The sequence below is a fragment of the Hemicordylus capensis genome, chromosome 17 (assembly GCF_027244095.1).
Source record: "Hemicordylus capensis ecotype Gifberg chromosome 17, rHemCap1.1.pri, whole genome shotgun sequence".
NCBI lineage: Eukaryota > Metazoa > Chordata > Lepidosauria > Squamata > Cordylidae > Hemicordylus > Hemicordylus capensis.
In genome coordinates this window covers 13357845-13380723 of record NC_069673.1, presented here as the reverse complement: position 1 = coordinate 13380723, position 22879 = coordinate 13357845, and the positions used below count along the sequence as shown (strand labels likewise).

The 22879-nt window shown below is 45.7% G+C and overlaps 1 protein-coding gene across 1 annotated transcript in view; it reads right to left on the bottom strand.

The window, feature by feature from the left end:
- Window positions 1–5741, bottom strand: part of MVB12B (multivesicular body subunit 12B) — a 165343-nt gene extending 159602 nt beyond the window's left edge. Inside the window, exon 1 of the mRNA XM_053281992.1 lies at window positions 5629–5741. The gene's annotated coding sequence lies outside the window, so the exon portion shown is untranslated. The remainder of the gene's footprint in view (window positions 1–5628) is intronic.
- Between the last annotated feature and the right edge of the window lie 17138 nt (window positions 5742–22879).

Sequence of the window (22879 nt, the reverse complement as noted above, 5' to 3'; positions counted from 1 at the left end):
GTATCATGTGCCCTTAGACCGTGCTCTGGGACCCAAGTTGAGCTGGAGAGCAGGGATGGGCAGTTAGAGAGCTGCTTAAGCAGTCCGTGGCTCAGAGAGAAGAGGCCTGCCAGAAACAGCAGATTTATAGGGTCAGATGGAGTCCCATTGGCTGCTTGCATCACCTGACTCCTGTGAAATGGTAGCTGCAGTTGCATTCTCTTGCTGTGCCATCCTAGGCATGTTTATTTGGAAACAAGTCCCACTACATTAATTGGGATATATTCCCTGGTAAATGTGCACAGGAGTTTGAGACACACACACACACACACACAGCCAGCAGATCAAGAGGCATCTCCGTTTTCTCTCTAACGGGAGGGGAATGCTTCTTCTAAGATCGCACCTCTCACCTGCAGTTTGTAATTACATTAAAATATAGATTCTTAACTTTGCTGCCTGATGTGAGAGAGAGAGAGAGAGAGAGAGAGAGAGAGATACTGACTAACAGCCCGACAGGTTGACTGATTTATGAAAGCATGCCAATACAAACATTTGAGTAAAATTGGTTTGGTGTTGCCTGGTGTGTTTCAAGGCAATGCTCTTCTTCAGAGGCAATTCTACAAAACAACTTAAAAATTACTCCAAGAAATTATAAAATATTAAAAATCTATATTAAAAAATCAAAACTGTTGAAGTATAAACATAGTGTAGTTGGAATAAAACTAAATGTTTTATAAAAGCCATGTAAAGATCTCAAACGCTGTATAAAATGCCAGTGAAACCAACCACCTGATAGGAGTCACTGAGCTATGGTTTTTTTTATATATATATATAGTAACAAGGGCAGAAACAAGCACAGAAAAATTAGAAGACATCTTGCTAAAATCAAGGGAAGGAGAAATGAAAAGATATAGAACATATCTTGGGTAGATAAAGTTAATCCCAATATTTGTTTTTCTGGAGTTATCTTCCTGCACCACCAAGGGTATTTGTCTTTCTTTCTGTTTTAAAACCAGTTTTAAAGCAGATGCCTGTAGTTAATATATTGTTCTAGAGTATTCTGATTGAATGGATGAGTGATTGATCAAAAGGAGTATCAGGAGTGTCTTATTATCTCGTTTTAAAGAGAGAGATATTATGTAAGTCTTCATTTAACCCCTTGGGTGCAATGGTCTGCAGTCTCAAAATCCACTGCAACCTCTTCATTCTGACTTTCCACTTGCTCTGTTGTCCAAAAGATATATTCTGTAGGTTTGTGGTTATGTTTTTACTATTGGTTCTCCTTTGTGTTGATTCTGGATGTTGCATTTGTGTTCCCCAATCCGTTTAAGTTTTCTAGAAGTTTTCCCTATGTATAGTTTACAAGGACACTATCATGAGAGGTATTACATGTGGTGAACTGTCTCGGTATATTTTTGACGTCAATAGGATTGTGGAAGAATCCCCCCCCCTGCCTGATTTTAGACTGTATGGATACTAATGGAACTTTGGCACATAATTTATATGTAGTTAGATCAGATAATTGATGATACACCTCTTTTTCGTAATCTGATCTGTTAAGCATCACTATGGCTCCACCCTTGTCTGCTTTTATAATTATATCACAGTCTGTGGATAATTTATGAGTCCCAGGATGAGAAGATCCTGGTGGCACCAAAAAGGAGGAAGGTTTGAAAGGATGTTGTACAAGATTGTGTCCTGTTCTGGTAAAATGTTTCAACTCAAATTTTCTAATGAGTTTGAAAAGGTCCAAACGTGTCTGTACAGGATTTGTGAGCCCTTTAGGGATAGAGGACCATCTTATTTATGTAGGGATAGAGGACCATCTTATTTATGTATTATTTTTCTATGTAAAACACTTTGAAAAATTTGTTGAAGAGCGGTATATAAATATCTGTAGTAGTAGTTGGTACACGAGAGTCCTCTTTCTAAAACCTGTTCTTCAAATGTCAATGTTGTGTTTGATAAATCCATCACTATACACTCCTTCTGGTCCTCTGGTGGAATTCCGAGTTCGTATTTCTCTGTTTCTCCTCTTTGGATACGAGTATGCTCTGTGTGGGTCGGGTTTCTTCCCAAAGACTGCTGAAGTAGAGGAAAAGCTGTAATTGTCGCTACTTTCTTCACCTGATGTCTTATGATTTGTACTTTTGGATGAAGCTTTTTTGTCAGGAGCAAAATATACCTATATGCTAAAATGACATTTTAAAATGCAGAAACTTTGCAACAAGATAACAAAGAAACCATCACACTCATGGCAACTTATATTTATAATATTCCAAAGAGAACTCTAAAAAGTAGTCCTTTGCCTTCTCACAAGCTTATGACATTGCCAACTGGAGAAGCAAATTTATACTATGGCCAATGAACCTGGCTGTAATCCATTAACTCTAAACACATCAGCTTAAAGGAGTATCTCACCCTTCACTTAAGCATAGTAAAAAAAAAAAAATCAAGCTCTTCATTTAACCCCCGTAGAGCCAAAGTGTCCAATTCCCAAATCCACAAGAAACCAAGAAGATCTTCCTCCAGACTGACCAATAAGGAAAAAAACACACAATCTAGTCAAATGACTCTATAGTAGAAAATATATTCAAAGTAAAATGGAAAATATTGATAGAACAATTATGAATTCAGAGAGGAGCAATAAAGTCTATAATGTGGAAATTAGTACAACACATGAATGAATGCGTCCACACACTGTATATCAAAAAGGAGTAATGAAATCCATGAAGCAGAAATATGAAAGTAAGAGTCCACTACAGTGACTTAGTGACCACAGTTTCCAGATGTCCTTGTCAAGTATAAGTGAAAGCTGATCTTGTCAAATAACATTGATCAACATGCTCCAATGTCCCAATCTTCCAAGAGATAAAACTCAGTTACTATATAAACTTCAAACATATTTCAGACCCAATATAAGGTATCCCCACAAAGGATACCATATATCAGACAACATAGTAATGAACTCTTGTTTTTACTGCTTTTATTGCTTTTTAATTTTTAAACTGGATTTTACCATTTTATATTCTATCTTCTCTGTGCATTTTCTATCATAGATATAGTATTCTTTTATTTGTAGCAGGTTTTAATTTCTTAGTATTAGTATGTAATTTTTATTTCAGCATGTCTTTTTAAAAATTGCAATTATTTTTAATTTCAGCCTGTTCACAATATTGTGCATTGTACTTGCAATCACCTTTATTTTCAACATGTAACTTATAATTTGTACCTTTTATTAGCCCTCTTAGTATCACTTTCTTTTAACTTGTAATTTTATGCTGGTCTTTGACCGTAATAAAGGTTGGTTGGTAGTAATGAACAAGAACAGAATGTTTGTGAAGAACTTACAATATATAAATTGCTTGTATTACAAGATGTAGTGAAGACATGCCGTGATCTCATTCCCAAAGGTAAAGAGATTTCTGAACGACACAAACACTCAACTAGTAATAAATATAAGCACAGAACATCATAAGAAAACCTTCTCAAAAATAGTATTGCAACAAACCAAGCCAACAGCTTATGTAGTACACTTACTCTTATGCAACTCCTTCTAGCAAATGCTCTTGAACAAGCCATTACAAAGCTTACTCATACACCAATGATCTCAAAACTCAGCCTATATACCCACTGACAATCAGTTGTGATCGAAAGATTGAAGGTGAGAACATAAGAACATAACAACAGCCCTGTTGGATCAGGCCCAAGGCCCATCTAGCAGAGGCGTAACTAGGGAAAACGGCGCCCGGGGCAAGCACTGAAATTGCCCCCCCCCCACCGTGTGCACCCCACCACCCCCGGAAATATGGAAATGTGTCACAGCCATAGTCAAATGTGGGTTGTGGGCTGCATCCGTGCAAGTATACTGGGACAGGAAAAAGGAAACATGAGGCTACAAGGCTCTTTAGAAATATATATTTTAAAGAAATGTCTTGCACACCAACAGCCTAAGTTTGCAGTCCTCATGGCCAGAAAATAAATGCTTTTAAACATAGTAATAGGTTTTGTGTCCCAAAATGGAAAAGACAAGACAGGTATTCAGAGGCGTAACTAGGGAAAATGGCGCCTAGGGCAAGCACTGAAATTGCGCCACTGTCCAAGCAGGAATGATGGGACTTGTAGTCAGCAATATCTGGAAATCCCCGTTAAAAGGAACACTGTACCATCTAGACATGGTTGCTGATCAAAACCTGAAAACATGAGCCATCTCTGTAAAAGACTTAGAACAACAGTCAGGAGTTATGCAAGGATTCCAAGTGTCATTTTCTCTGTCTCCTCTCATTCTTTATAAAACATGACTTTGTCCTAGAGGATCACCTGCCCAAATAGCCACTAGCAAAATAGGGGAAGAAGAAGGTGGTGGGGTGTGTGTGTGTCTATAAACCAGTGAATGATTCCTGCCAGCCTTTGTCTTATGATGACTGTTGGCTCATGATGGGGTATATGTGCATTCACCACACTAGTGCTTACTTTGACACCAAGAGGGAGGAGGATACATTAGTTTGCCACACTAGACAGAGGAATTTGCAACAGGAGCAGATAGCCAAGTTCTGCCAGGGCCAAAACCAGCCCCTGCCAAACTAAGAAATCATTGTAATTTGCCCCTTCCTGTCACAAGCAGTGTGCTGTTCTTTTATTATTGACTCTAACTCTCAGCTATCCCAGTCATGGATGGAAAATTCAGGGTCAATTTACAAGAGACACATTTTCGACATGGAAGTTTCTTCTGTGCAGGTGCTGTGCAGAAACCCATGTGTAGTGATCAATACATATGTAACTATTCCGCCAGGGGCATAGCAAGGTTGGAATGGGTCCAGAGACAGGATTTCAAAATGGGCCGCCAGACCCTCCAAGTCCAGGGGCTCCACACACCCCAGACCCCCAAGGATTTAAGTCTGATATTTCAAAATAAGTATGCTGCCTGGAAATACATTTCACTGAACACACGCATGCACACTTCACAGTATATAGTGATATACATTGAGTACTATATATTTGTGCTACTTTTAATGCCTAGAACACACTAGCAATGCTAATTATTAAAATGGACCCCTTGCTGCAGATTAGCAAATGATACTTTCAACCATGCAGGGTGAGCCTATGTCTGTTTTCTCAGAATTCTGAACAAATTCAGTCAAGTTCGATTCCAGGAGTCTTTTCACACCAGGCTTTTAAAGCCCTTTAACACACATCTCCTCTGGACTAGAGGTGCTGCATTCACAGGTGGGCCAGATTGACCCTGAAGTCCCTGCAAGTTATTGGGGAGCAGTTCACACACAAGAAAAATAAAATAAAATAAAATAAAATAAAATAAAATAAAATAAAAGCACCACACATGCTTCACAGGTCTCACTCAGACCTTCTGGGTTGCAAAACAACTTGAACATAAGTGCATTTATGACTGACTGAATGAAAATAAATAAAATATACTTGTTCCAGAAGTGTTTGTAATTTGCTGACATGAAACAAGCCACTTATGGGCCTGTTTAGATAGTTTTTGTTTTTAAAGCCAGCACATTTCCCAGTCTGTTTTAAATTAAATATTTGGAGACTTCTCAGTCTCACCCCACCCCCATATCAAAGCCCTATGGCAAGCAGACCCCTATCTATGGAGGTAACAACCACAAAAAGGAATTCACAGCCTACCTAGCAATAGCTGTTCTGGATGGCCTGGTCTGGGCAGAGGGCCTGCTGCCTGCTTCCTCCCTTCCTTCCTTGCTTGGGGCCTACTCGAGTTCAGGCTTCAGGGAGGCCTACTGGGAGGCCTCTCTGGAAGCCCCGCCCACCCACCGATCAGCTGATTGGCAGGGAGAGAAGAGCTCTGCAGTTTGCAGGCCTGGCCCATCCTAGGCCGGAGCTGGAGGCAAGTGGCTGAGGGGCCCCCCTGGGGCTGGGCAGGTGGGCAAGGGGGTGGGGGTGGCAGGGACAGGGACAGGTATGGCACCCCCACCTCAATGGTGCCCCCTGCCCCCCCCCAATTACACCTATGCCATCTAGTCCAGCATCCTGTTTCATACAGTGGCCCACCAGATGTGCTACCAATGATCGGTGCTAATCCCAAAAGAACTTACAACAATTGTTGAAAATATCCATTTTACAATGCCAGAAAATAGACCAGGTAATTTTCATCATAATAATGAACCTTTTTTTTTTTAAAAGGTCCACATAGGACTGAAGTTTGTGCATTTAAAACATCAAAATAATATGAAACTTGTATGCCAATTGCCAGCTGGAATACACCAGCATGGCTGTGAGAAGCACACTTGGGATGTATTACCCAATGCTAAGTGATGTATCAAGGACATCTGCAGCCACGTATTGTGATCATATATGTAACAATACAATATGTTCCTACCAGGAGCATAGGGAAGCTGGTGGAAGCCCTCGTTCAGCTTGCTGCCCCCCCCCCCACCGCACATCCCCTGTGTCTGACATCAGATGTAGGGGGCAGTCATGGCTCAGACCTCTGAGTCAGAGGAAGAATGGGAGGACTCGGTTGGGAGCGCAAGCTCAGAGGCACAGCAGCAGGATTTGGCTGGGGAAGAAGACTCTGGACCTGGGCTGGAATGGCAGCATACAGAGGAATCTCAACAGCTGGCAGACATGAGCTCTAAAGAGGCTGATCAAGAGGAAGCTGGAATTTCACCTGTGTTAAGAAGGCATCTCAAGAGAAAGGCTCAGTGGGAGACTCACAGCTGCAAGATCTCACAGGAGAGGCAATAGAAGTGCTGAGTCAGGAAAGCCTGATTGGCTGCTGGTTATCTTGAGCCCTATATTAAGCAGACTCTTACTGGCACAGATTGTTGTTAGTAACTTTCACTTACTGCAGACTGTGTTCATACTTAGCATTTTTCAACCTGTTGTGTTTCAGCCTGCCCTTGTTCTGTTCATTCCCTGCTCTGTTGTTTTTCTAGTTATCACTCGGTTATCATAGAGGGGGGTACCTAGTTTAGTTCAAGGGGTCTTTATTTTGTTTGCTACTATCTTTCTTTGTGAGTTTTTTTGTTTTGTTTTTTGCTTTCATTCGTGCAGCTTCACTGCTTCACTCTTATTTCCAGACTTTCTGTTTAACTCACAGAAGTAGAGCTGAAGGGGTTGTAAATGCTGCTGGGTGAGCCAAGCCAACAGATTTACAAGAAGAATGTGGTATGCTCACAAAAGGAGCCATGTAGCCTGATTTCAAGCATTCCCAGGAACATGGCTTCCTGCCTTTTAAAGCAGGGAGAGCCACTCCCAGCCTCACTGCAAATGTGGTGTTGGGTGGAATATGCTTGAAAATGGGGTGTGTGGGTCTGTTTGTGGGTGTGCCACACCCCCACCATTTTGACATCATACACAGGGGGCGTGGTTGGGGTGTGGGCCACAGCCCGGGTTCTTTGAACCCATTTGCGCAATGGTGGCTCCACCCCTGATTCTTACAAAAAATCCAATCTCTCATTATGTTAAAATATTAAGGAGGAAAACCTCTACTCTGCATTGGCCAGCAGCATTACATCAGAGACACCCCAGTCCTTTTCATTGGATCCCAGAGCTGTCTATCTCTGGGAGAGTGAGAAAGCCTTCTCCCTTTTGTATCACTATAAAACAGCGGACCAGAACCCCTCCATTTTGTCCCCAATACAATCTTGAGTTGCCAGCAACTTTGCACCTTGTCACCAGCTGTGAGTTCTGTCCAGAAGGGGAGAAGCTGCAGGGATTAATGCTCCCTCAGACAAGGACCAGCTTACTGCTAGTCTAAGGTCAAGCTCAGTGCTAGTCAGTTCGTGTTTTTGTATTTTCTTTTGAATTCCTGTGTGCCTATCTTGACTTCTGTGTCCCCCTATATCCCCACCACCACCACCAATTTCTTATTCTGTGTGCAACCCTTCTTTCTTAATAAAGTTCATATACTTAGAAGTGGCTTCAGTCTGATCTAACAGGTTCTGGAGGGTTACTTGCAAAACTCTTCTCCATGTGCCTCTTAAGGTCATTCACTACTGTTGAGTTGTTTGCAAAATAATATCTTTTTGTCTGGGTTGTGTGGACTCTGGCTGTCCAGTGCCTGTAAGTCCCAAACTAGACAGTATTAGGTTGTTGAAACTGTGTCTGAGCCTGGTCAGTGGCTTTAGATCAGTCTTCAACTGGTGGCAGCCTACCTCGAAGGAGCGGTGTTGCTCCTAGATTTGAGCAGCATTCCTACTCAAACCATGCCAGACTTTCCATATTTCAGCTTTGTTTGCTGGCATAAAAGTGGGAGCAATGGGGAAATAGTAGGATAAAGACAAAGGCAACCCGGCAACCCCATTTGCTGAGGAAGACTCGTTCAGTCTGCTGGTCCTGGGTGCCCCTTTCACCAGGTCAAGCAAATAGCTTTGAAAAGCTGCACCTTTGTCTTATGCAGAGACAGAGCAGCAATGCAGCCCACTCCCTCCACCAGCTGGCAGTTTGGAGTGTCTGCTTCATCGCTGACAGAGTCAGGAGGGAGGGAAGGCCACCAGCTGATGGAGGGACCAGGGCAGGGCAGGCTGGGCAGGAGCCAGAAGGAGCATTCAGGGGCCACGAGGAGCAGCCCACCCACCCCTGCCCAGTACAAACTTTTACTCACCACCACTATGGAGTCCAATATTAAAGACTGCAAATTGCAAAATAGTAATAAATAAAGATTCAAAGTAATAAATAAAATATTTTCCCCATACACAAGGTCTTTGAGCAGAGAGCCGTTGCTACTAGCACTGCTCAACCAAAATGGCGTTTTCCTCTGTGTGCCTTGCCTCTCAACAGCAAAGACCGCCCCTCTCTAGTCACTCTGGTTGGCTGCCAGAGCAGTCCGTCAAAATGATGAAATGGAATTGGCTGGCAGCTTGTTCCCAGCTCCGCCCACCTTTTGAAAACAAAGGCCAGTCTTTGAATTGGCTGCTGCCTCATGAATATTTGAACAAGCCCAATGAAACATGTGGCGTTTCAGCACAGTGCTACCGACGCCCACTCTGTGAAAACATTGCAGCAGGCAGGCCACAACCAGGGAACAGGGCAGCACAGAGTGGGAGGCAGAGTCAGTGAAGCAAGCAGCTGCTGACTTGGGCATATTTTGGGGTAGGCACCACCCACTCTGCCCTAAGTGAGGAACCTCCTCTGCCTCCGCTGCTGCCTGGCTGCTGCTGGTGCAATGTCTCTCCTGTCCAGCTCTTTGGTCTGTGTCTAATTTAGATGCAGAACAAGATGCTGGATAGGAGGGGTGTTGCACCAGCAGCAGTCAGGCACCGACTGAGATTGTTTATAGACAGCTTCCCTGTTGCTCACAGTACAGCTGACGTCAGAAGTACAGTCAGAAACAGAAGATCTGCATAATGACCTTTCCTACACAGAGCCTTACAACCTTCCTTCCTCCCACCCACCCCCGCTCCCCTTGTCCTCCATAAACCGTCTTGCGGTATCCCTGCCGGAAGAGAGTTGTTGTGTCAAGTAGTTATTAAAAGTGACACAGCCAACCGATGTAAGGATTCTCAAAACCTAGTAAATCTCTAGCCATCCTGAAATAAAACTTTATGTTGGCTAATAAATTTTAATGCTACTTGTCAGCACTTGATAACTGCAATCATTTAAGCAGGCAATGTAAAAAAAAAAAAAAAAGGCGGGGGGGGGGTAGAAAAATAGGTAAGCCCTGCTTTGCGAGGGTGTTAAAAACTGGGAGCTTTTTGCTGGGGGAGGGGTGCAATTCGGTTGGGTGGGACCTTTCATTCATCATAGTCAAGGAGACCTGTGAGGGTGAAGAAAAACGTAACCATCACAGACACTAAAGTTATGTGAGTAGACATAACGTTTCAAGGACGATGAGCAGAATTAAAGGATGGTCAAACTTCTCCTAGCCTAGTTTGCAGGCTTCCCTGCTAACTGGGTAAAGAGACATCTTTCAATGTGGAGATTATCTGTATAGTAAGCAGGGGGGTATGTGAGAGATATAGATCTCAAGAAGGAAGGGTGGGGGAGAGAGAGATGCAAGCAAAGAAGGAAAGCAAAGAAAGAAGAGATGATGCATGGAAGAAAAGAAGATAGTGAGAAGGAAGGAAGATAAATAGAGAAAGTTTCAGGGAGGGAGGGAGAGAAGATAAAGAGAGAGAGATGCATAGACGGAAAGAAGATAAATAGAAATCCAAGGAAGGAAGATAAATAGATATCCAAGGAAAGAAGGAATATAAAGGAGAGAAGCATGCAAGGAAGGAAGCTAGAGAGGTATCCTGGGAAAGAAGGAAAAGAGAGAGCGATTCAGGGAGGAAGGGAAGTATGGAGAACAAATTCAAACGGGAAACAGCAGATTTTTAAAAATCCAGGTAATCTCCTTTCCCTCCCCACCAGCAGGAAAAGGCCTGACAATTGCAAACAGATATTTCCCCTTTGACTCCATCTGTTCTGTCCAAGAATCTCCAGATTCCCCCCTGGAATGTGTGGACTTTTGTGTTGGCCTGTCCCTCCCTTGTACGAGAGCACACATTCGAAAGGCGATTGGATTCATCTGTTCTGGTCACAAGGGGGTAGCATTGGTACAGCTGTGCGATTCCATCCACCGAGTGGCTGTTTGGTTCCTGGCGGCGTTCAAATAATTGAGGTCCAGGCCTCGCTTTCAAGGAAGCATGCCTTTGGTTTCTTCTTTGAGAGTAGCCGGCGAATGACGCATTTCCATAAGCGGATGCAAAATTGGATGGGGAAGAGACCAGGGCCCCTCTGTCACTTCAGATGGGGGAAATCATCTGTTTCAAGGCTTCACGTTTTTCCGGTTAGTGATTTGAGTGGACGTTAGACTAATACGGGCAAGTTTATGCTGGTGCTCCTTTGCCTGGGCGCTGCCTCCAAATAGCCACCTGGTCTTCCAGAGAATAGGGCTTCCTAATAATGATATTTGGAATTCATACAGTGCATTCTGAGGGCTTCATACATATTCACTCTGTAACGCTTCCTGTCAGGTAGGCCAGAATTAGGATTATCCCCCCAGTTAGAGAAAGCAAACAGAGCCGAGGAAGTTGTGTCCTTGTCTACAGGAGCTGAGTGAGTTTGCGGCTGGGGCGAGAGGAGAACCAGAGATTTCCCAGCTCAGACTTTCGCTGGCCACCCAAACGGCTCAACACCTGGTGCCTTCTGCTGTATGAGTCAGCCCAAAACCTGTTGCAGGAGACCAGTGGTTCCTGTAACAGGGATTCCCAGACATTGACTACAACTCCCATCCTCCTCCCCTGCAATGGCCTTTGGTGGGGGATGGTGGGAGTTGTAGTCAACATAATCTGGGGATTCCTCTTATAGGAAGAGAGGAGAGGAGAGGAGAGCTGGTCTTGTGGTAGCAAGCATGACTTGTCCCCTTAGCTAAGCAGGGTCCACTCTGGTTTGCATATGAATGGGAGACAAAAAGTGTGAGCACTGTAAGATATTCCCCTCAGGGGATGGAGCCTCTCTTGGAAGAGCAGAAGGTTCCAAGTTCTCTCCCTGGCAGCATCTCCAAGATAGGGCTGAGAGATATTCCTGCCTGCAACCTTGGAGAAGCTGCTGCCAGTCTGTGAAGACAATACTGAGCTAGATAGACCAGTTGTCTGACTCAGTATATGGTAGCTTTCCATGTTTCTGTGTTCTGTGTTCTATGAAGCACACTGCTGGAATCTCTTCTCAGGGTCCCGCCTCCCACATCAGAGTCCAGAGAGACCTAAATCACCTCTACGAAAATTCCACCCATATTTATATACTGCTTTCCCACAAAGTGCTCTTCTTCACTACCGTAACAACTGCTGCTGTTATTGTATAGTGATGCTTCACTACATGAAGCTGTTCATTGACCGTAATAAAGATTTGAACGAAGTGCTCCAAGCTGTTTATATAGGAAAATACACAATAAACGTGATGGTTCCCTGTCCCCAAAGGGCTCACAATCTAAAAGGAAATAAAAGGTAGGCACCAGCAACAGAACAGAATTTGATGGCTCTGATCCAGTAGGGCTCGGCTGATGTTCATAAGCCAATGTTATGTACAGCGTGGAGTGAGTGGCTAGAGAGAATTTTTTGCCCTTTCTCACAGCACTAGAGCCATTCCATGAAACTGAAGGCCATGAAATTTAGGATTGACAAAAGGAAGTACAGTTTCATACATTTCATCATTAATCTGTGGAATTCTCTGCCACATGATGCAGTGATGGCCACCACCTTGCAGGGATTTAAAAGAAACATAGACAAATTCATGGAGGACAGGTCTATCAATGGCTACTAGTCCAGATGGCTTTGGGCTACCTCCAGCCTCAGAGGCAAGATGCCTCTGAATCCCAGTTGCAGGGGAGCAACAGGAAGAGAGAGGGCATGCCCACACGTCTTGCTCATGGGCCTCTCAGAGTCATCTGGTGGGCCACTGTGTGAAACAGGATGCTGGGCTAAATAGGTCTTCGGCCTGATCCAGCAGAGCTCTTCTTGTATTCTTAATATCCACATCCTTGGCTTCCACCAAGGTGCAAGGGCATACTTTAAATTTGTGGCAAATACATCGTTTCTTGTGGCCTCCAAAGAAGGTTTCATCTCCTTTGGTTTCTTGCTGACACTCCTATGGATTTCATGCTAATTGGCCCTCCAAGATTTTAGTAACAGTTCCGCAAAACAATCAGCGCATGATAAAGTCCTACTCTGGCAGGGCAATCAATTAAATATCAATTAATCAGGTCATCAGCCCATGCAAGGAAGCCGGTAATGGATGCCCTGGAAACTTAAAGAGTTGCCTGCTGATTTTTATACCTGTAAGCTACAATGTATTCATGTGCTGTTTTGGTTTTGGGGTTTTTTAGGGTGATCCCAGAGAAAGGAATATTCGGCCGCAATATTCCTTGCCTGTAATGTGTAGCATGTAATCTGCGTGTAGCGTATTATCTGGGCACTTTCCAGATTACACGCTACAGCAGGGGGTAAAATGCTTCGGCTTCGCAGGATCGTATTGAAAACGATTCCCAGAATCTCAAAACTCCTACAGTAGGAGAATGAAGCGATTTTTCTGCAACGGACTTGCAACGTTGTAGCACTATAACGCAAAGATAAAACCTGAAAGGTGGCATCAGAAACGTGAACGCCCCCTTGCTGTCAGCACAGGGACTGCGGTGTCACAACACAGGAAATACGGAAGCACACTTAGCAGATCCATAGTGACCCTGTTGTAGGGTTTAATTTGGAAAGCTCCCCAGAGAGGAAAGAAATGTAGGGAGTACATTTTCCTAACTCGGAATACCTTATTTGCTTACATTGGCTGACGTCCTGATCCGGACTAAATTTACTCGAGGATGTCCCATTGAAATCAAAAAGACAAGTTAGGCAAATCCAACTTGTCCTTTTAATTTCAATCGGACTTCTTTGAGTACATTTAGTCAGGGCTGCCATTTTGATTTCCCGCCGTCCCATCTACATTGCTTCCCTGTCCATTTTTCTCCCTTCCATTTGTACCTTTGCTTTTCTGAACCAAGCATCTCCCCTGCCCTCTGTTTCTGCAGGCCTTTAACCGAATTTGCCCGTCTCGATAAAATAAGTAATACACCTCCTACAGATCCCAAGAGATTCTAAATGCCTTAGACTTCCATAACTGGATAATTTCCTTGGCAAAAAATAAATAAATCTCACTATTAACTTGTAATACAATCAGGTGTCTAATCCTTCAGCACAACAGCAGGGTTAATATAGCTTTTTAATAGAATAAATAAATAACATGTACAGTAATCTCTGGGTTGTTTTTTTAAAAAAACACACGAACACAAATGCACTGATTTATGTGGGCCACATCATGAAGGTTCTTCATGTTGGACGGATGTGTGGATCCCCGGCTGAGTAAAGAAATCTCAGTTTACACAACCTGGTTTTCCATACAGAGAGCGGCTTCTATAAATGACATGAGAATCCCCAAGAGCCTCTAGGGAGAGAAGGGAGAAAATCCAACTCCCCCACTTTCAAAGAAGCTTCCTCTGGTGCACCTCCAGTCCCCTAACTCCGCCCTGCTGCTCTTCCCTTCCCCCTGAGTAATTTGGACTAGGATGGCAGGACATAGAATCGGGTAATGGCTTTTCTTTGGAGGTATCTGTGTAAGGTAGCAATGCCAAGTGGGGTGTTGCAATGGAGAAGGCTAGGTCTACATCTTCCATTATACCTAGAAAGCTGCCACAGCAGTGTTCCAAATAACAGGACCCCTGGGAAATTGATGTTCCCAGGGACCCCGAGCACTTCCTTAGGATCCTTGGGAAACGACATTTCCTTGGAGTCTTGTGAAATGACTTGGGGGGAGGGTCCTGGAACTTGGGACATTGTTGCAGAAGCAAAGATTTTCCTTCTTGTAATGATATTACATAATCATACATCATGGTTCCCAAAGCATTCTGATGGTGTTCATTAAAGGTAATCTGGGGGCCACTAGAAGCCCCTCTTTGCCCCTTCCTCCAAGATCTTACACTTTCAACTCCAGTCTTGTTCCGCTTCGGCTCCCGTGCCTTTCCACCCGACTGATGGAAGGGATCTTTCTGGCGATGTGTGCTGTGTCCGATAGCCGCCCCAGCCTGCCAGTCTCCCGAGGTTGGGCAGCCGGCAGAAGAGCCGAGGTAGGCAACGGGAGCTCACAAGGTTCGGGGGATGCGATTGCGTCCTGTCACAAACCATTTGCTGACCTTTCTGCAAAGACATCTCAGGAAAGGCTAAACGGCCGGATCAGTTCAGAGGGGGCTGCACCATGATCAGGCCTCGGGCCCCAGCCATGACTCCTGTTGACAAATCGCAATTGACCTGCCTGACTGGAGGCACACACACCGTCATGCTGGGATGGCCCTCCCAGCAACCTCCATGCTTTAAAAGCCACGGTGCCGTCTTTCCTGCCTGTGAACGGCCATGGGGGGGGGGTTGCCTCCCTGCTCTTGTGCTCTCCTCCTGTTGTGTGTTGCTTTCTGGGGGCTCTAGGAACGCACCGATGGAGGGAGCTGGTCTCGTGACGGCAAACATGAATTGTCCCCTTTGCAAAGCAGGGTCTGCCTTTGAGTGGGAGACTTCACGTGGGAGCACTGAAAGATATTCAGGCTTGAAGTGAGTTCCAAATCTTGGGTTACTGGAAGCACGTTGGTTAGGATAAGTCAAGATTGGTGAACATAGAAACAAAGGACGCTGCCTTGGACCATTGGTCCATCTTGCCCAGTACTGTCTAAGCCGACTGGCAGCAGCTCTGCCAGGATTCAGGCAGGAGCCTCTCCCAGCCCTACCTGGAGATGTGCCAGGAATTGAACCCGCATGTATAGCAGATGCTTCGCCATTGAGCGATGGCCCCATCCCCTAAGGGGATATCTTACATGCATCTCACATGCAGTCACCTGTGCTCCCTGTAACAGGGATTCTCAGATCTTGTTGACTACAGTGTCCATCATCCCCAGGTGGGAGGGCCTTTAGCTGGGGGGACCATGGGGAGTTGTAATCAACAGCACCTGAGAATCCCTGTTGTAGGTTAGGGATGTACAAATCAATATGAATTGATTCGACTCAAATCTGGGTTATTTGAGTGATTCGAATCCGAATCAAACCTCCCCTTAAAAGGGCAGTTAGTTTCAACTGTCAACCATTTTGACAAAATGCTTAATGTGTACTGATTGAGCTCAGAGATGTCTCTTGTTTCTGCTTACTGAAGACCGCCTAAAATTTGGGTGAGAATAAATACTGTTAACATTTAATCTTTTGTCCGTGTCTTTTCATGAATCTGAGGGGGAACACATCAAGCCAACCTTTAGCAAAGAACCTGGATTGCCCTTTCAGGAGCCTTTGAGTTCTTTATTCCTCTTTTGTGAGGAGAGAGCTCTAGGGTATCTTGAATTTCTTACAACAAATCAATTCAAACTTATTCGACTCGAATCTGGATTATTCGAGTGATTCGAATCCGAATCAAACCTCCCCTTAAAAGGGAAATTCGTTTCAAATTTGAATCAAATTTTCAAAATTCTATTCGTACCGAAGGGGACAATTCATTTTCATTAAATGAAGACCAGCTCTCCAAGACCATTGGATGACTTGACCTATCTTGGCTTATTTTAACCTAGATAGGAAGTAGATGCTCACACGGGGATGGCGTGATTGCACTTTCCTGAGGCTCAGGGTTGTTGTGCAGAGCCTGCTCTAACTGAGGATCCACATGACGTCAGAACCAGCCCAAGGAGAGAATGGCAACCATCTCGCCACAGAAATGGTCAGATGCTTTCAGGGTTGATAGGCTGAAGTCCCGCCTCCAGGAGGAGAATGCAGCTGGCCTGCAAGGCAGAAGAGCTGGGGGCGGAGGGAAGAGTTGTTGTCATGGTATAAGAGAAATAGGCTCCTCTCCACTCATTACTCTCCAAAACGGTCTCCCTGTGATGTTTCCCAATCCCGCTCCGAGACAATGCATGTGGATTCTCACTGCTCACTGGCAATGTACATCACTTACTGGCTGCTCAAGCTATTTCTCACTTCATTTTCTTCAGCCGAAAACACAGAGGGGAGAAAATGGAGCTGGCAGTCAAGCGCGTGGGGCTCAAGGTCTGAGAGATGGAAAGCCCATGGTAGGGAGGCACAGATTTCTCCTGTTCCATTCCTTTATTGTTTTGGAATTTTGCTCTGCACTTTGTGACATTCCTCATAGGAACATAGGAAGCTGCCTTACGCTGATTCAGACCATTGTTCCATCTGGCTTAGTATCATCTGCACGGACTGGCAGCAGCTCTCCCAGATTTCAGGCTGGAGCCCTTCCCACCCCTATCTGGAGATGCTGCCAGGGATTAAACCTGGGACCCTCTGCGAGCAAAGCAGATGCTCTACCGCTGAGCTATGACCCCACTCATAAGAAAGCATGGAGAACATAGAAACTTAGAAAGAAGCTGCCTTCTGAGTCCGAACTTTGGTCCCTACAGTTCAGTATTGTCTACACGGACTGGCAGCAGCTCTCCAAGGTTTCAGGCCGGAGTCTCTCCCAGCACTACCTGGAGATGCTGCCAGGGGTTGAAACTGGGACCTTCTGCTTGCAACACAGATGCTGTACCACTGAGCTAAGACCCCAGACTCATCCTCCTGGATTCTGGTTGAACTAGAATTCTAGCATTCGTAGCAGGATTTGGGGGTATGCACTGATTGCTGGGGCTCTGCCTTCGTCCAGTTCATTTGTATCTTTTCCCACTCTGCAGCACCAATGCGCATGTGTGTGGATAAAACACTGCCAGAAAAGGGCTGTATGAATATGAGAGCATCACGGTTCTCTTGCTGCAACATTTTACCGATGTACACATCTGTTCCTGCCCACCAGTAAACAAAACAGGGAAAGAAATCTTGATAACAATCATGCTAGGATCACATCAAGGTTTATCTAGGTGTGGATGCGTGTATTTATTATCCTTGCTGTGTACTGAAATAGGGAACCCATGATGGGAGACAATGTGGTCAGAGTATCAGCACCCTGGATAGCTCCGAGTGAGCCACTTGCTCCACTAGCTGTCCAGTCCTGTAATCAAGAACCTGCAAGGCACGGCAGTGGAGAGAAATTTTTCCCTCCCTCCTTCCCTCCAAACCAGAACTAGGGATCACCCAACCAAGCTGTCTGGGACGGACGAAAGGAAACACTTCTTCACCCAGCATATCACAAATCTGTGGAATTCCCTGCTGCAAGATATGGAGCTTGCCACTAGCTTAGATGGCTTTAAAAGGGCACAAGGCAAATTCCTGGAGGCCAAATCTATCCGTGTCTACTAGTAGTCTTGATAGCTCTACAGACATGCTGCAGAGTGACAGGGCCGAATGGGGGCAGGCCGGTGCTATAACCAGCCCGCCCCCTTCCCCGATTGGCCGATCCTGGCCATGTGCAGGGGGAGGAAAGATGGCAGCACTGTGCCTGCCTCATGTGCGAGGGACACAACCCTGTCCCCTGCCCTGTAGCACTGACACTGCGGCAGGGATCAGCAATTCATGGAGGACAAGTCCATCAATGTCTATTACTAGTCTTGATAGCTCTATATTACCTCCAGGTGCAGAGAAATGGTGGGAGATGGGGTATGCCTTCATGTTCTCCTTGCAACCTTGCAACTGATGGGCCACTGTGAGGAATCAGGATGCTGGACTAGATAGGCCCTGATCTGTTCTTCTTATCTTCTTACCACATGCATGTAACAGCCCACTTGGTGTGACCGGAACAACCTGGGAATGTAGGAAGCTCTCTCCTACCGAGTCAGACCACTGGTCCATCTTAGCTCAGTATTGTCGACTCTCTCCCAGGCTTCGAGCAGGAGTCTTTCCCAGTCGTACCTGGAGATGCTGCCAGGGATTGAATCTGGGACCTTCTGCATGCAAAGCAGATGCTCTAGGACTATGCTATGGCCCCATCCCATAGACACATCCAGGCCAGACATTATGCACACCATAGGAGAGGACAAAGACTCACCCATCCCTCCACATAACCTGGTGACTGCAGTCAGTATCTATGGGCAATTTGGAAGTGAAGAGAGCATTCTCATATCCACCTTTTCTACAATGGTACAATAGTACTCCCAAATTTAACCACACTTCCATCTCTGTGGTTGTCCCCATGGCATTTCTCTCTCTCTCTCTCTCTCTCTCTCTCTCTCTCTCTCTCTCTCTCACACACACACACACACATCACAGTCCTACACACCTACAGACACCCCCTTTTCTCCAATTGCTGCATCTCCGAGTCACACACTGGATCTCTCATTGTTATTGTTAGTTATCCACCCAGCTAGGTGATAAATTATGAGCACTCCCTGGAAACAGGGGGTCAGAAGGTATTCCTGTGATTCTTTCCCCTGTGGTCAAAATGGACTTTGAAAAGAAAAAGAAATCAGCAGATATGTCCTCCTTTTCATGGGGGGGGGAGCCCACTGTGGCCCCTGGCAAAAATTAAGAGGAAAATATCACACACCGACCTCTCACTTCCGCCATCCATTTCTTAGCCTACTGGTTCTTTTCTGCAGATGCCTCCTCCCAATACACAGTTTCCTTTTACTGTATATGAAGGAGGTGATCTTTTCACTGCCCTTTGTCTTGGGAAAAAAATTAATTCTCATTTGCATTACCTCCACTAAATGTCACCTACCGATAGTTTGTTAGACATTAGCAATGGAGGCAGAAAGGGGCACCAGATAATTGCATTCTGCCTAGTGCTGGGATTTACATAATTTCAGACAGCAATTAAAGAATCTATGGGAATATTTTCTCTCTCTCGCTCTCCCTCTCTCTCTTGTTCACTTCCAACCTCTTTGTTCAAAGAAAGTGTTCGTTTACATTAAGGCGCTCAGCTCCTCGCTGTTCATTTGCATAAAATTAAAGGTTTTTGTGTTCCGAAACAGCAGGGTAACATTTAGAATTCCGTTTTAAAAAGCTCACCTTAGAATAATAAAATGTTAATATCATTTTGCAGGCTCAGAGAGGTTGCCAGCTGCCTTTCACAGCAAACTTTTCGGCAATGCTATCAACTTTGTGTGTGTGTATGTGTGGATGCTGATAGATGTTTGTGCAAAGGAGGGAAGGAGAAAGGGAGGGAGAAATGGAGCTAGACAGACAGATATGGGAAAGAAGGAGGGAGGGAGGGAAATGGAAGGGAAGAAAGAGAGAGATGTACAGATGGAAAGAAAGAAAAACATATGGATGGACAGAAAGAGGAGGGGAGAGGAGAGGAGAGGAGAGGATGGAAAGAAAAGAAAAGAAAAGAAAAGAAAAGAAAAGAGAGGAAGGAAGGAAGGAAGGAAGGAAGGAAGGAAGGAAGGAAGGAAGGAAAAGACACAGCAGTCATTTTCCTCCTTTGCAATACTTTGGAGAGGAAATTATCCAAAGCTACTGAAAAAGCAAATATATTCTTTTCAACTCAATAATATGTGGATTCCTAATAACATTTTGCAGAATGTTCTTTTAAACAGAGGAAAACCAAAGAATCACCACAAAGAGGTACGCTATATTACAAACAACGATATGACTGACACATAACTACAGATGTAAAGAAGCAGATATTCTATCATGTCAAATCTATAAATAATAGTGTAGAATGGATTCACACCAACAATTAAAAAAAATACAGGATCTGCCACATACCCAATGTATATGCATTCCACAATATATGGGACAGGACTGCTTTGGGAAGAGAACCTGCCTGTTTGCAGGCAGAAGGCTCCTCCAAGTTCCGTCCCTGGCAGCATCTCCAAGGAGGGCCGAGAGAGACTCCTGCCTGCAACCTTGGAGAAGCCACTGCCAGTCTGGGTAGACAATACAGAGTCAGATGGACCAATGGTCTGACTCAGTAGATGGCAGCTTCCTATGTTCCTGTAACAAAGGAAATGATTCTGACGAGACTTTCCCAGCCGTACATTTCACCTCAATGCTGCCCACCCATATCCTGTCCTTTCCACACTAATAGAACACTTCGGATCTGAAGCAACATTTTTGTCGTGGTTTTCACTTGTAGTAGTAGTAGTAGTAGTAAATTGCCAGTTCCCAAAGGTTTGCAATAGAGCCTCTCAGATGCAGGCCTGCTCTTGGAGGACCTGCAAAGCATTGTGGGTAGCCTGCCATTCCCGCCAGGGGACTTGAGCAACTTTTGGGCCGTCTTGGCTCAAGCCCGAATCTATTGACGGGACTCCAACGTGCAAGAGCAGAAACGCGCCGGCATCTCTTACCAAGGAAGGGAACGACGGCACCAGGCCCAGGTATTCAACTGTCAGGAAGATATATGATCTCGTCTAGAACTTTGTACAGCTGGCACCAGAGAAGCAGCAGCCGTGCTGTGCCAAGAGCACACACAATAAGGTTGGCATTCCCCGAACGAGCCCAAACGAGCGCCGCCTCGCAGCCAAACTTGAGGCCAGGGTCCCAGGAGTGGAGCCTCTTTACCACGGTGTGACAGATGCAGTTGGCAAACCTCAGCGGCTCCTTCCCGAGGGGGAGGCAAAGGCGTAAGGAGAGAGAAAGGAAGCAGCGGCCAGAGCTGGGATGGCCTCTTTCCCTCCGCCCCAGCACTGCTGAATCGGAGGAACCCAATCAGAGGGAAACAGCTTGTCGGAAGCATTGTCCAGGAAGCAGGATGGAGAGGGGAGGGAAAGGATGATAAAAGGTACCCCAGTCTCCGCTGGCCATCAAGGAACAATGGAGGGTTGCAGATGCTATTTGCCAGAGGTGCATCCAACTCCTTGGGAAAGGGTCTGCTTCAGGACCGAATGGATCGAGACGGCAAAGGAAACGGGCAAAGAGTCCTGGGTTTGCCATGGGGAAGCACAGCCCCAGGTATATGTGGCTGGTCACAGGCAGGGGAGACCCAGAGTCAGGAGTTTGGCAGAAGCCTGAAGAGACAAAGGTCTGAAGTTTGATTCCTTGCAGCATCTCCAGATGGGGTTGGGAAAGACTCTTGTCTGAAACCCTGGAGAGCTGGTCAGAGTAGACCAGGCCTGCACAACATAAGGCTCGGGGGGGCCAGATCCGGCCCACGGGGACTTTTTGCTGGCCCGAGGGGTGGCCCAAAGTATTGTGGTGCCTGAGGTGCAGGGCAAAATGCCACCTTGCCCCATGGAATTTGTGGGGGTCAGCCCCCTTTCAGAATTGACCTTTGCGAGCATTGAAAATGCATGGGATACAAAGTAGAGGAAAGGTTGCGAGGAGCCTCCTCTTACGTTCTCATGCTGTGGATAACTAATAATTGCTTTCATTAATATTTTAAATAATTAATTTTAATGTGCTGAAAATTTACCGTGGCCCCTGCAGATGTTGGCCTACAACTCCCATGATCCCAGGCGATTGGCCACGGTGGCTGGGGATTATGGGAGTTGTTGTCCAAAAATAGCTGGGGGGCTGAAGTTGAGTAGCCCTGGTGTAGACAATCCTGATGAATGGTCAGGTGGATGAATGGTCAGACTCAGGCAGCTCCATGTATTAATCTGCTGGCTCTGGAGTGCCTTTGAGTCAGAACTCCTAGAGTCCCGGCTCACTAGTGCCTCCAGTGGGGATCCATCACATTGCAGCATTTGCTCTGTCTCCTCCCAGGCTCTATGTTGGCGGTGCTCGTAAAAGCTTGTCATCGGTTTCTCTACAGACAGGAAGGGTCTAAGCGGCTTCCTGTCCTGAGCAGACTTTGCCTTGGTATCAAGGTCTGCTGCATGTCTTCTTGTTGCTTTTCCACTGTGTGAACCCCTGGTCTGTTGGTGATTTCTGCCGACTGGCTTGATCCTTTGGCTTCTGACTGCTGGGCTGGCTTGACCTTTGGTGTGGCATTGACTCCTGGCTTCTGTCTTGCCCTCCTGACCTGATGGGTTCTTGGCTTTGACCCTTGACTTGTTCCTGATTCTTGGCTCCTAGGTCAGACTCTCGGATTCCTGACTGTTGACCTGGCTTGACTCCTGGCTCTCCCAGTCCTGGCATTGAACCCATGCCCCCATTGACTCCTTCCTCTATGACTTTGCCTAACTTGGCACTTAACAGCACTTTCCCCAGTAGTGCAAAGCAGGAAGTTCTGCCTATGCTTCCTGTGCCTAACCGGGCACTTCCTGTGCTTAACCAGCATTTAACCCACACTTCCTGTGCTTAATCAGGCATGTAGCTCCCTCCTACTCTTCCTCGCCTTTATTTAAAGCAAGGGGCAGAACATAAGAACGGCCCTGCTGGATCGGGCCCAAGGAAGCCCACCTAGTCCAGCATCCTGTTTCACCCAGTGGCCCACCAGATGCCGCTGGAAGCCTACAGGCAGGAGTTGAGGGCATGCCCTCTCTCCTGCTGTGACTCCCCTGCAACCGGTACTCAGAGGCATCCTGCCTTTGAGGAGAGTATCGAATGGCCTCATTGGTGCCTCAGTAATCTGACGCCTCAGGCGAGTGCCTCATTGCACCTCCTGAAAGAGCCACCCTAACCCTTCTGCAGCAGCCCAAGGCCAGAACGGTAAC